Here is a 14,419-nt window from a genome sequence, read left to right on the forward strand (position 1 = left end):
CAGATACTAACGTAGAGTGCCAAGGACGAGTATGTTCACTTGCGTTTTTTGACGGTGGGACGTGGATCAAAGCCTCAGGCATCTCCTGTACAAATATTGTAGCTATTGAAGGTGTATAACCTATTTTACGGACTCATTAGGTGGTGACAGTGCTCTCCAGATTAGAGAAAGGTCCGGAAAACAGCAGGAAAAAGCCCCGTGATGAAAGAGAAACCGCTCATGCTGCAGCCAGAGCCATATAGATTGCTCTGTCTGGAGCTGACGTTGGCTGCGAACAGCAGTCAATCCGCGCCCACAACTGAGCCCCTCTGCCTCTGTCTGTCTGTCTGCATAGTTTCTCCACACGATTAGCCGCCAGAAAAGCAGCACCCGACGCCGAAGGGCCAAACCATTCTCAGCAGTCCGGTTTAGCTTTTCCGTGTCGCGCTGGGAGCCGGCGCACAAAAACGGAGCACTCCGAAAATAGACTGGGTGCGTGAGGCTGTGTGTTAGTGTGGGGAGGAGTTTGCAGCTGAGGGGGGGAGAGGGGGTGGGGCACGCAGGGCACCACACAACTACACCACGTCACTACATCAGAAAATATTATCTTCAGAGTCAGTGAATGTGCTTGAAATGCTTCAGTTCACAAAAGGCGGAATATCTCAGCTTCTAATTTGAAACGCATGTTTTTGCTCAAAACAACCTATCTTCTCCGGCTCATAACTAAAGAACGGAAAATGGTATCAATAAACTTTTTTTTGCTGATGATACAATAGAGTTCTTTGTGCGTGTTCGGTGTTTACATAGTAATATCACACAATATTCTGTGGGCCTCGAGAAATCACTGAAAACGCTCTGAAACTCTGGCACTGGGAGCGTCCGTTCTCCAAAAGTGGCTGGCACTCAATGAGTTAAGGAGTGCGGCTTTAATATTTTTAGAGCCTGGAACTTGTATCGTTTGCTTCACAAGGGGAATGAAGATTACAGTAAGTCTGGTTTAGAGACAGATCGTGTTGGGGGGAAAGTATTATGTCTGTATGAAATCAAGACTGGTATCGAAGCATTGGATCGATAGACCAATAGTGGTTTATCGCAGCCAGTTCTACTTCTAGTGTGTGCTGGTGCTGGTAATCGTGTGACAATAAAGACGGGCTTGTCCGTCTGAAATCGTTTAGAATCGTTTATAAGGCTTGGACCACAGAGGGGGCGGCAGATTGGGCAGATTACTGATGACGTCACAGTGGGATTTATGACATCACAGATGATGTCACAGTGGGACAGACAGAGCCCGGGGATGATGAAGATGATCATGATGATTTAAATCTCATTTTTTAAATCACAAAACAACATTCAACTTTCCATTTTAAATGAGGTGGTTTTTACTTAAAAGTATTGTTTTACACCAGTAAGTACTTCCACTGAGGTAAAGGAACAGCAAAATAATAATACTTGAATAGGAAATTCCAGCATTCTATAGATAGAATGCGCAGGGTGTTTCACTGGTGAGGAGGGTTAGGGTTAGGGTTAGGGTTATGCAGGGTGTTTCACTGGTGAGGAGGGTTAGGGTTAGGGTTAGGGTTATGCAGGGTGTTTCACTGGTGAGGAGGGTTAGGGTTAGGGTTAGGGTTATGCAGGGTGTTTCACTGGTGAGGAGCGACTACCTGGGATGGCTGAAATGTCCACTTGATTATTTTTTAAAGCTCCATGAAGCATGAAGTTCTACAAATATCCGTGACCAAATTGTAGGTATCAGTCACATAACTACAACATGGTTTTAAAGAGGAACAGTATTAAAAAACATGAACATTAGATCGACTGGATTAGCAAATAGCACAAAGTCAAAGGTCACCAACAGGAATAGACAATCAAGAGGATAGTTGCTAAACAACACCGTGCCATCTCCCCATGAATTATGCAGACCCACTTTGGGCCAATCAGCAGCAAGTAATTAAATGTTCTAGTGCCCCCCTTAGGCCAATCAGTGCAAATTAAAAATGGACACAAGAATGGACACATCACTCCCTCAAGTTTAGTAAAAAAATCCAGTCTGGGTCCAGTCAACCTTTTTAACGCGCCCCCTTAGGCCAATCAGAGTCACTTTGACAATGTGCCAAAGTGGAGCAGTGACACACATCACTCTCTGAACAGGCATCCCAGATATGATGTGTGATGGATGGAGGGGCGGGTGAACAGACGGACGGACCAGAGCCTGTCCCTGACCAGAGCCTGTCCCTGACCAGAGCCTGTCCCTGACCAGAGCCTGTCCCTGACCAGAGCCTGTCCCTGACCTGAGCCTGTCCCTGACCTGAGCCTGTCCCTGACCTGAGCCTGTCCCTGACCAGAGCATGTCCCTGACCTGAGCATGTCCCTGACCTGAGCATGTCCCTGACCTGAGCCTGTCCCTGACCAGAGCCTGTCCCTGACCAGAGCCTGTCCCTGACCAGAGCCTGTCCCTGACCTGAGCCTGTCCCTGACCTGAGCCTGTCCCTGACCTGAGCCTGTCCCTGACCAGAGCCTGTCCCAGACCAGAGCCTGTCCCTGACCAGAGCATGTCCCTGACCTGAGCCTGTCCCTGACCTGAGCCTGTCCCTGACCAGAGCCTGTCCCTGACCTGAGCCTGTCCCTGACCTGAGCCTGTCCCTGACCAGAGCCTGTCCCTGACCAGAGCCTGTCCCTGACCAGAGCCTGTCCCTGACCTGAGCCTGTCCCTGACCTGAGCCTGTCCCTGACCAGAGCCTGTCCCTGACCAGAGCCTGTCCCTGACCAGAGCCTGTCCCTGACCTGAGCATGTCCCTGACCAGAGCCTGTCCCTGACCTGAGCATGTCCCTGACCAGAGCCTGTCCCTGACCAGAGCCTGTCCCTGACCAGAGCCTGTCCCTGACCAGAGCCTGTCCCTGACCTGAGCATGTCCCTGACCAGAGCCTGTCCCTGACCTGAGCCTGTCCCTGACCTGAGCCTGTCCCTGACCAGAGCCTGTCCCTGACCTGAGCCTGTCCCTGACCTGAGCCTGTCCCTGACCAGAGCCTGTCCCTGACCAGAGCCTGTCCCTGACCTGAGCCTGTCCCTGACCAGAGCCTGTCCCTGACCTGAGCCTGTCCCTAACCAGAGCCTGTCCCTGACCAGAGCCTGTCCCTGACCTGAGCCTGTCCCTGACCTGAGCCTGTCCCTGACCAGAGCCTGTCCCTGACCAGAGCCTGTCCCTGACCAGAGCCTGTCCCTGACCTGAGCATGTCCCTGACCAGAGCCTGTCCCTGACCAGAGCCTGTCCCTGACCAGAGCCTGTCCCTGACCAGAGCCTGTCCCTGACCAGAGCCTGTCCCTGACCTGAGCATGTCCCTGACCAGAGCCTGTCCCTGACCTGAGCATGTCCCTGACCAGAGCCTGTCCCTGACCTGAGCATGTCCCTGACCTGAGCCTGTCCCTGACCTGAGCATGTCCCTGACCAGAGCCTGTCCCTGACCTGAGCATGTCCCTGACCTGAGCCTGTCCCTGACCAGAGCCTGTCCCTGACCAGAGCCTGTCCCTGACCTGAGCATGTCCCTGACCAGAGCCTGTCCCTGACCTGAGCATGTCCCTGACCAGAGCCTGTCCCTGACCAGAGCATGTCCCTGACCAGAGCCTGTCCCTGACCTGAGCCTGTCCCTGACCAGAGCATGTCCCTGACCAGAGCCTGTCCCTGACCAGAGCCTGTCCCTGACCAGAGCCTGTCCCTGACCAGAGCCTGTCCCTGACCTGAGCCTGTCCCTGACCTGAGTTCAACATGGCCGACAAGTAACCATTTTGTGTCTCAGCCAAACACACACTGTTGTAAGGAGCATAACGGCTGGACCCTTGAGCAATGGAAAAACAGTGAGCTTGTGAGTGGAGAAGGTTGTCGGTTCAATCCCCGGGACAAATCTGGGTGGATAAAGTAAAAAAGCAGGACTTGCCCCTTCCTCATTACGACCACTAAACACAATATTGTATCAATCAGATCACCCACCAAAGCCAGACACTCTTATTTGGACCATTTTGAATACTCCAGCAACACAAAGCCATTTAAAATGCTTTATCACACTAAACCAGTGGTCTTCAACAGGGGGTCCGTGACCCCTCAGGGGGTCCCCAGAGGTATTGCATGGGCTCCGTCAATTTTTGTCAAAGTTGCTCGAATGTATTTTAGACAAAACATATTGAGTAAACTCCATGCATCAATAGGCAATAATAAGCAACTTTTGACAAAGCAAATCTGATGAAACAATATGTGAAACATGTTCGCTCCTTCTTGCTTTTTTAATGTAATCTATTAATAAAAAGAAGTGTCAATCCTGATATCCTGGTGTGCACTGGATTGTAAATGTTATTATAGGCCACACTTAAAATGCAACAACATTTTATTTGATTGTAATCATAGGGAGTTCCTGCTATGTTTCTCTATCTTGGGCTGAAAGAGGTTGAAGACCCCTGTAAACTGAGAATGTAAATTCACAAATTATCTCTCCACTGCCACATATGGTTTCATTCAGTATGCAGCTGGAGCTCTAATGAATATATATATATATATATATATATATATATATATATATATATATATATATATATATATATATATATATATATATATATATATATATATATATATATATATACATACATAGTCTGCATCTACTTACTACTCTGCATCTATTTAAGGTTCAGGGTTTAATCATTATTGTAATCAACAATCTATAGTTTTGTTATACTAAAATTAGTAACTTCATCACTTATCTGTTGTTTTGAAATGATAATTATAAACCACTTTGGCAATGTTTATTTATTTTTGACATGGATGGCAATGAATAAACCATTGTTAAAACGAACTAAATTGAAAGTACCTCTGCACACCTCTGGCACTTAGGTCAGTTGGGTGTATCGTTGTGTCAATAAATATTGAACTGTTTTTTCTGTTCTTTTTTGCAGTGCAATTGTCTATTTTGCTGAGAAGAAATAATGACTGTGCAGTATTGACATAGAAGTCTCTGATATACTCTCTCTGGAGAAGAGCTGAGACATGGTTTACACACTAAAGTTCCTAATGACAACAGAGCCCATAACCGACAACTAGCGCTTCTCGCTCATACTGAGCATTAGCGCCCGGCGAACGTCAACGCATTTCCCATCAAACAATTGTGCCGCTCTCACGTCTAGGTATAAAAGCCAACCCTGACTGTTGATGTTGCGCATCGGATAGCGTCTTCACTTGCGTTGACGTTCGCCGGGCGGTAATGCTCAGTATGAGCGAGAAGCGCCCGGCTAGCGGGGTAAGCCTACAGCGCACTTCCCATACTGTATGTGGGGCTTTGTTGTCTGACTGTCACTCAATGCATGTTGTTCATGTATGATCACTGATCAGTATGCCTGGAATTCGTCCACTGAGAGACGTTCAGTGGTCTCTAAAGTGCAAAAATAAAGTGGGATTAAAATGTGTTTTACGCATAAATTTTTCTGTAATTAATTAATCGAAATTAACGCGTTAAAGTCCCAGCCCTAATATTTATGTATTTATTTATATATATATATTTATTTATTTACTATAACCACTTGGCCCTAGTAATAACAGTGTGGATAAGGAATAAGGGACGTGGATTGAAGTCTGGGGAAATAACTGTTGTTTGGTTGGAAGGCTGAGATATGAAGGATGTGAGAGGATTTGTGGAATTGACAATAAAAGACTAAAGGACAGTGTGTGTGTGTGCGCGTGCGTGTGTCGGCACAGGACAGGAGCGTACAGTCGTGACACCTGGGGGAGCCCCGGTGGAGCAGAGCTGTATTGCAGGCCCGCTGGCACATCTCTCACAGCTTCTGCATAGTTGATATAGGACCAGGCTATCTGCTGTGACAAGTCCTTATTAAAATCTAGTACATTAGTACTTCTGTGCCTGCCCTCTTCTCTACCTTCTCTCTGCTGCCTCCCCCACCTCGTCTGGGGGTGGTGGCGCGGCTGTGCCTCCATGGAGCAGGACATAAATCCACAGAGCTGCTCCAGGCAAGGTCTTCATCTGAAGCTCATTCCTCATCATTTTACCTAAAGTCAGCAGTCTGCCTATATAATTACAACGGGCTTTAAGGAACTGTGTGCCCGCTATCCACTGTGAATTATTTTGCACCATAGGTGGTTTGGAGGAGGAGAATCATTAACTTGTGCGTATGTGACAGTGGAACAGAAGATGGATAAAACTATTCCCACTGCATAAAACATGCAATGGTGTCATTATGTAAAATTGTTATAAATTATGAAAGCAGCATGCAAATTGTAAAATATGCGTTGAATACCTCATGGCTAGAACTCCATACATTTCTACACCTGTCTGCAGTACAATGCAGTGAGCTTTTGCTGTCATGGTTAAAAGTCAAAGTACTGCCATGCACAAATGTTGTCTTTTGTCCAAATAGGAAATAGAGTAATCTAGAACAGCGAGACACATGCATGAGAGGTCTCCCCTCTGGAGTTGATGACTTTGCACTCGGCCTTTGTCCTTGTCCCATTAATAATTACTCGGCTATTGAAATATTAATTTAGTATTTTTAACTAGCAGCCATTATCCCCCTCGCTTATAATGTTCTGTCACCAAGGTCAAATCCATTGAACAAATACTGATAGTGCTCAAGACTCGTGTCTGTTTGACTGAACCACCCTCCGCTGTAAAGCACTGCTGTGTGTGTGTGTGTGTGTGCATGCTGTGTGCGTGTGCATGTGTGTGTGTGTGTGCGCGTGCCTGTGTGTGGGGGGGTGTGTGTGCCTGTGTGTGTGTGTGTGTGTGCACATGCCTGTGTGTGTCCGTGCGTGCCTGTGTGTGTGTGTGTCCGCGTGCGCATGTGTGTGTGTGTGTGCGTGGAGGTATATGTGGCGTTGCAGTGATGAATGTGCGCTGCCCCCTCTCTGTGAGAGGGAGATAATACAGAAGGCTGCGGCCTTTGTGTCTCAGTTTGTGTTCATGCCTGCACCTATCAGGAGATTTGAAAAGAGCTTAAAGAATCACACTTACCAGCTTCTGTCCACTGATAGGCTGTGGTGAGCCGGACACTTACCAGCTTTCTGTCCACTGATAGGCTGTGGTGAGCCGGACTAGCACCAATGGAAAAAGAACTGATGTGCAAATAAATACACATATTATTTACGCCCCCCCACCAATGTGCTCTTTACTTGTTATACGGCTGACTTTTATAGCCCGTTTTGTTATTCTGTGTGTATAATATCCAGCAGTGCTTCTCCTTGTGACAGTGCCTCCTTACTCTGTATGAATAGCCTTTTCTTTTTCCTACTTCTGTACTTTGTAAAGGCAACTGAAGTTTCATACTGAAACTATAGGTCTCTGTGGCGAAGTTTGTTTACCAATGCAACACATAATGTGTTGGCCGACAGGTAGCGTAGCGTTGGATTCCCTGCCTGCCAACACGAGCGTCGTAGGTTCGCGCCCCCCGCGTTACCCCATTCATATTCTACCCAGTCAGGCCAGTGTTTGTTTCCAGTGGGAATACGTCACACAGACCCTCTGAGAATGTCTGAGAGCCAGACGCCATGTCGTCTTTAAGGTGAAGCCGCCACTCAATTGACGAGGGCAATTTCTTTGTTTGCACCTCACTGATTTCATGAAAATACATTCATACAGCAACAACTGCAGAGTAATACAGAATGGGACAATGTGAAATAGAGCTAGCATAGGTGTGACAGAAAGAGAATAGATAGAATGCTGATGATGAAGAAGAAGAAGAAGAAGAAGAAGAAGAAGAAGAAGAAGAAGAAGAAGAAGAAGAAGAAGAAGAAGAAGCGTTTTTCAAAGCAAGGAATGACTCTTATTTGTAATACATGAGGGTCGAAAGATGTGACCATGCATCCATAATACAGAAGGTATTGCAGACAGATACGGCGACGTGGGCTACAAGCCGTTGTCTCAGGATATTATTCTTATTTTGCTCTCAGTGACACAAATTCAGCATTATGAAAATGAAGCTAGTCTTCTTGGCTCTTGCACTGCATTTGTCACCGTTTGACAGTATCCATGCTTTGTTTTAGGCCTTGTAAATACAGCATCCACAACTTAGTCATGCTCACCAATTCCAAAGGGTGAAAAAACGCACTATTAATCTTACCGGATGCAGGATTAATGAGATAGCATCAACATGATTCAGCCTAGTGATATTCAAGTGACCTACAGAAACTGTATATATGCCCGATGATGATGGCCTCATGGTCCATGAGATGATTGTTTGGAACTCCACCGGGTAAGAGCATCACATTCAACCACAGCCTTTAGCTAAGTAGACGAATCCCAAGTGCCCAGTTGGAGCGGTCTGACACCAACGGGAGGTCAAACGGTTGGAGACTGATCATTGATAGAGACTGCAATGCCCTAAAGGCATGTGAATATCACACAGTATATGACTGTTACAAACAAAAGCACTTTCTGCCTATCCCAGGAGATGCTTGTACCATTTCACAGATTCAGGGGTTAAGGTACAGTTAAGGTGGAGTTGAACATTTTTAGCAGTGTCCTGTTGTATTCCGCTCTACTTGCTGAGAAACATGCTCCCTAACATTCACATTAAGATCAATTAGGCAGGACTTTTTAAATGCATAAATACAGCCTAAATCACACAGTGGTAGCATGGTAAAAAACCATCCTGATCACATGACCTCACATTCGGGTTTGGTTCTGGCCTCCAGCCCGCCCCCATGGATTTCCAGAAATGACAAAGTGCCCGGGCCAATCAGGGGCCTGCCTCATAGTTGACAACGTAACCGGCCAATCAGGGACGCCGCTGGCAAAACAGTATGGCGGCCGCCGAAGCAACGAGCGGTAACGTTCACATTAGCAGAGTAAACAGCCATAAGTGCAGTTATTGCAGAAATAGAGTTAATAACAATGAAACAAGAAGAAGATCGCAGCAGCTGGATTGGTAAATATCAGCATGCTGTGCAATTGACTGACGGTGGTTTCTTTTGAACACCACAACAATTAAAAACAGTTCATGCTTACTGCCATTCCGGGTCACCAACATGCAACAGTTACATAATTATAGTTGAGCTTTGGATTACCTGTCAGTGAATCTAACAAGACGCTGGCAGCCAAATTGTAAACAACGGCGGCGACATGGTACCAAAACGTCAGTTATGTCAACACAGCTGCAATCTGCACCTTTTCAAACACATTTCTTCCTATAACAAGAGCAACATGTTGCAGAACAGGTCTGCAACAGCTGCTGTGGCTAATAAGAGTATACAGGTAGACAGCAGCGGTTTGGTTTCTCCTCTGATTTCCATAGCTACTCTTCACGGCCCATTTATTATATTGCCAGGGTGCAATTTTGTCACACTTAAGAATTCACCGTCTGTAATCACTTCCATTTGTTTGAAAGATGAAGCGCAACACTTCGGTCGGGGGCAGAGCCATAGAGATATAAGAGTTGCCTCATCTCCATTCACTCCAATGCTTTCCCGGAAGTCGCTAGAAGGTTCTGGATAAATCAGCGCTGTAGAGTTGCTGCAGAATGGGCCATTTGTGATGTACTTTGAAAGACATTTAAAGAATTAAATTGTATATTATCAGCTTTTATTTTATGCATTCAAACTTGAATACTTCCTGGAACTAAATTCCCCCCCACACGCTAAGTGAGTCGCGTGAAGATCAGGCATTTTGGACTCTCTGGGACGGTAAAGCAAGATGACATCTGATGAGGATGATTCATCCATTCAGATCTTTGAAGAATAACGGTATGCAATGTTTCCACATGGCTTCAAAGAGCTAATTCCCCAGGTAGCCTACAGAAGTGACGTGTCACACTGAAATGAGTGAGAGACATAGTGAAGGCATCAGAGAGAGAGAGAGAGAGAGAGGGCAAGGTTTAACCCATTGATACCTGATGCAGCATTTGCGTGTATATCCCTCATTTGTGTGTGTATCCCTTTAAGACCACGTCACGCGGTTCGCAGTCTTAAAGGGATACACACACAAATGCTGCATCAGGTATCAATGGGCTAACGGTGTTAGTCACCACACCCCTGCATGGTCCCAAAATAGGTTTTAGCGTTCTAGATTGATACATCCTGCTGCTACATTGTGAGGACATTACTTTATTCTTAGAGTTTGGGTTGAGAATGGGCGGAGAAAAAACCCTGACAATGACTGATATATTTGAGTTCGGGGACAACCCGGATTACATAAATCAGGCTTTTTGACCTTTATTTTTTATTATCATTTTAGAGAATTTCAAAGTTAAAGTCTCACATTTGTACATTGAAATGGCTTCATTTATGAAAGTGGAGGTGCTGTAAAAATACATTCCTCCATTATGTTCTGACAATGATATGGCTGTATTCAGGATAACCCTGATACTTTCATTTTAGAGCAGTGCTTCTCAAACGTTTTCACATCAAGGACCTGACACAAACTGACGCTAATTAGACCACGGGCCCACATTTAATAGGATTTTGTCACAGCTGATAGGATTTGGGCTTTTAGATATTTTATTACCGAAAGTGTATGAAACCCATGAGCAAAATAGTCATACATTCTGTTATGGTGTTACTTATGGATGGAATTATAGTGAACAGGAATGACTCCCGTTTTTGCCGGGGGACCCCCTGGAACCCCCTGAAGGACCCCTGGGGGTCTCCGGACCCCACTTTGAGAACCACTGTTTTAGAGAATCAAGTCCCACATTTTTCCCATTGAAATGACTTCACAGTAAGTCTGAAACTTGGGGTGCTTTAAAAACACGTTGCTCCATAAGTTCAGTGTGTACGCGGACCGATCATGCTTTCCTGTCATGTGTAGACACCTCCCAAAGGTCCTTCCTGTTTCCTGTGGCAGGAAAACTCTGGAGAGCCAGAAGAAGAAGAGGGTGAAACAGCCAGGGAAGCTTTCGGTTTGCAGAAGCCGATAATAGAATCGTGTGAAGTGAATGAATGGAAGGACAGTAAGCAAATGAGAATCCTCTGTTGATCCTGACACACAAAATCCACGTGGGACGTAAGAAAAAAAGAGGGAAATATAACTTTAAATTAAAAAAAAAGTCACTCTCATATGGGCTGTGAAAGGCGAGCTTTATAAGCCCTTCACGTAGTCCCAATAGGCATAACCCCATTTTCATACACAACTAATTTAATCAAGGTGACTTCTCCTCCCCGGCTCTCCCAGGATAAAGCCAGGAGTGTGCAGTTCCCCTGTGCCCAAAGACAACATATGCTGCCTGAGATGTCTGTCTGTGGTTCACCCTGCACATACACAGTAAGCTCGCTGTATAGCATAGCATATAGTCTAATCTGTGCTGTGGATAGCCTCTCCTCACCCAATGTTCTCCTGAGAAATCTTATTGTTTTAATGACGGCCCCAAAACTTTGCTCATGGCCAACATTTCTCTTCTTTTGAAGGTCAAAAAATGGCTCTCAGTGGCTCTATTGCAGAAGCTTGACATATATTGCAGCCTTTCCTAACAACGTTTACAGTACATGTTGTAATGCCTGCGAGAGAACTGTATCCCTAGCCATTATAGCATCGTATTATGTTATAATTAGATTACACTCGTAATGGGTTTATTTATACTACATTTACAATGCCATGTATTACCGTATGGATCAAATCATGGATCAATCGCTATATTCAGACTGTGTTTTGGGGTGTGATTGACAGGTCGCTTGTCCACTGATCACACAGCTCGCCGGTCACGGACCAATAGCAGGCCGTGCTCTGTGGGAAATCCCTGGACTTGTATCGAGATCCAAGATGGCAATGGCCAAAATGCAGTCAAAAAACAGAAGTCGACAGACCAATGGGTCGCCCCCTGCAGGCCATTCAAAAGAATGCAGGTTTAAGTGCACTTCCGCATTGGCTTCAATTTTGACAGAGCTATATGTAACACATTTTTGTGTGATGAATGGTTTACACTTTGGTTTAGGGGATGCAGAAAGCCTTGTAAATGAATTGTAAATGATTTACACATAATTTATAACAGGTGAGGAACACTTACAACACATTTGTGATATGTTAACATAGCATTTATTAATCATCTACAAATGTATATTCATGTTTTGTAAGTGATTAGTTCATCATTAACTAAAGGCTTATAAATGACTTACGACTGAACGTTATTATAAAGTATTACCGGTTTTTGTTTGGCAGCTCATCTCGAATGATTGCAAGGATATAACAGAAACACAAACACACACACACACACACACACACACACACACACACACACACACACACACACAGTGTTGAACAACATAGGCTAGTACATTTCAGCAAGTACAGAATGTAAAAAATAGAAACAATATTGCCGACATCTCTCACCCTCAGGCATACACGATTTATTTCAATGAACAATAATGCCATGTTTCATTCTGTGCTGACTTTGTTAAATGACCCATCTATCATCCATCATCTATGTAAACTATCACAGGTGTGCCCAGATTATCTACCATCCATCAATCACGTTTTCATGTTTAACAGTGTTACAGTCTTTCCTTGTTCAGATCTTCAAAGACCTATTTTAAGACGCAACCTGTGACAGAGTCAACCGTGTGACACAGGAGAAGGAGTAAAAATGAAATCAGAGTGTGTTGTGTCAGTGGATGGTGTTGTGTTGTTGGGGTTTGCTGTCTGAAATCAGAGTGTGTTGTGTCAGTGGATGGTGTTGTGTTGTGGGGGTTTGCTGTATGAAATCAGAGTGTGTTGTGTTGTGGGGGTTTGCTGTCTGAAATCAGAGTGTGTTGTGTCAGTGGATGGTGTTGTGTTGTGGTGGTTTGCTGTATGAAATCAGAGTGTGTTGTGTTGTGGGGGTTTGCTGTCTGAAATCAGAGTGTGTTGTGTTGTGGTGGTTTGCTGTCTGAAATCAGAGTGTGTTGTGTCAGTGGATGGTGTTGTGTTGTGGTGGTTTGCTTTCTGAAATCAGAGTGTGTTGTGTCAGTGGATGGTGTTGTGTTGTGGGGATTTGCTGTCTGAAATCAAAGTGTGTTGTGTCAGTGGATGGTGTTGTGTTGTGGGGGTTTGCTGTATGAAATCAGAGTGTGTTGTGTCAGTGGATGGTGTTGTGTTGTGGGGGTTTGCTGTCTGAAATCAGAGTGTGTTGTGTCAGTGGATGGTGTTGTGTTGTGGGGGTTTGCTGTCTGAAATCAGAGTGTGTTGTGTCAGTGGATGGTGTTGTGTTGTGGTGGTTTGCTGACTGAAATCAGAGTGTGTTGTGTCAGTGGATGGTGTTGTGTTGTGGGGGTTTGCTGACTGAAATCAGAGTGTGTTGTGTCAGTGGATGGTGTTGTGTTGTGGGGGTTTGCTGTCTGAAATCAGAGTCTGTTGTGTCAGTGGATGGTGTTGTGTTGTGGGGGTTTGCTGTCAGAAATCAGAGTGTGTTGTGTCAGTGGATGGTGTTGTGTTGTGGGGGTTTGCTGACTGAAATCAGAGTGTGTTGTGTCAGTGGATGGTGTTGTGTTGTGGGGGTTTGCTGTCTGAAATCAGAGTGTGTTGTGTCAGTGGATGGTGTTGTGTTGTGGGGATTTGCTGTCTGAAATCAAAGTGTGTTGTGTCAGTGGATGGTGTTGTGTTGTGGGGGTTTGCTTTCTGAAATCAGAGTGTGTTGTGTCAGTGGATGGTGTTGTGTTGTGGGGGTTTGCCGTCTGAAATCAGAGTGTGTTGTGTCAGTGGATGGTGTTGTGTTGTGGGGGTTTGCTGTCTGAAATCAGAGTGTGTTGTGTCAGTGGATGGTGTTGTGTTGTGGTGGTTTGCTGTATGGAATCAGAGTGTGTTGTGTCAGTGGATGGTGTGTTGTGGGGGTTGTCTTGTACAACAGACTTGGCTAACAGCTGCTCCTCACACATCAAAGAGCTGGCAGCATGTTTGAGTGAAGAAGTGCAAGGATCTGTTTGTTAACCCTGAACTTACCCTGAACATGGCTGGGAGGAAGGATGCTATAAGCTATAGGATGCTATAAGCTATAGGATGCTATAAGCTATAGGATGCTATAAGCTATAGGATGCTATAAGCTATAGGTAATTTATGAGGCCGCAACCGATGCCCTTTTACATGATAAGTATAAGAGTGCACACACATTGATTTATTCCCTCTGCCAGAGTGGAAATCAAAATGGATTTGTGAATTGGCTTGCCACTTAAATCCAGACATGTAGGACTGTGATTTATGACGCTGACGTCAGGACAGGATGCCGCTGTTTGTCACGTCCTCTGCAGTCCAACCTGAGAACCGATTATGAGCACATCATTGATTTCCATTCGGGCTGTGCGGAGAGACAACTGTTTGCTTTTCCAATGGCATGCAATTAAGGGCCACATCAAAGAGTTATTGTAAAATCACTTCCGGGTGTTCAAACTCGCAGCATAAGTACAGTAGCATAATCGACTCTGTTGCAAAACGGTGAAAAGGTTAACAAGCACATAACACATTCACACTTATTTACATTTCCAAAGAGCCA

The sequence above is a fragment of the Poromitra crassiceps genome (assembly GCF_964638095.1).
Source record: "Poromitra crassiceps genome assembly, chromosome: 8".
In the NCBI taxonomy this organism is placed as follows: Eukaryota; Metazoa; Chordata; class Actinopteri; order Beryciformes; family Melamphaidae; genus Poromitra; species Poromitra crassiceps.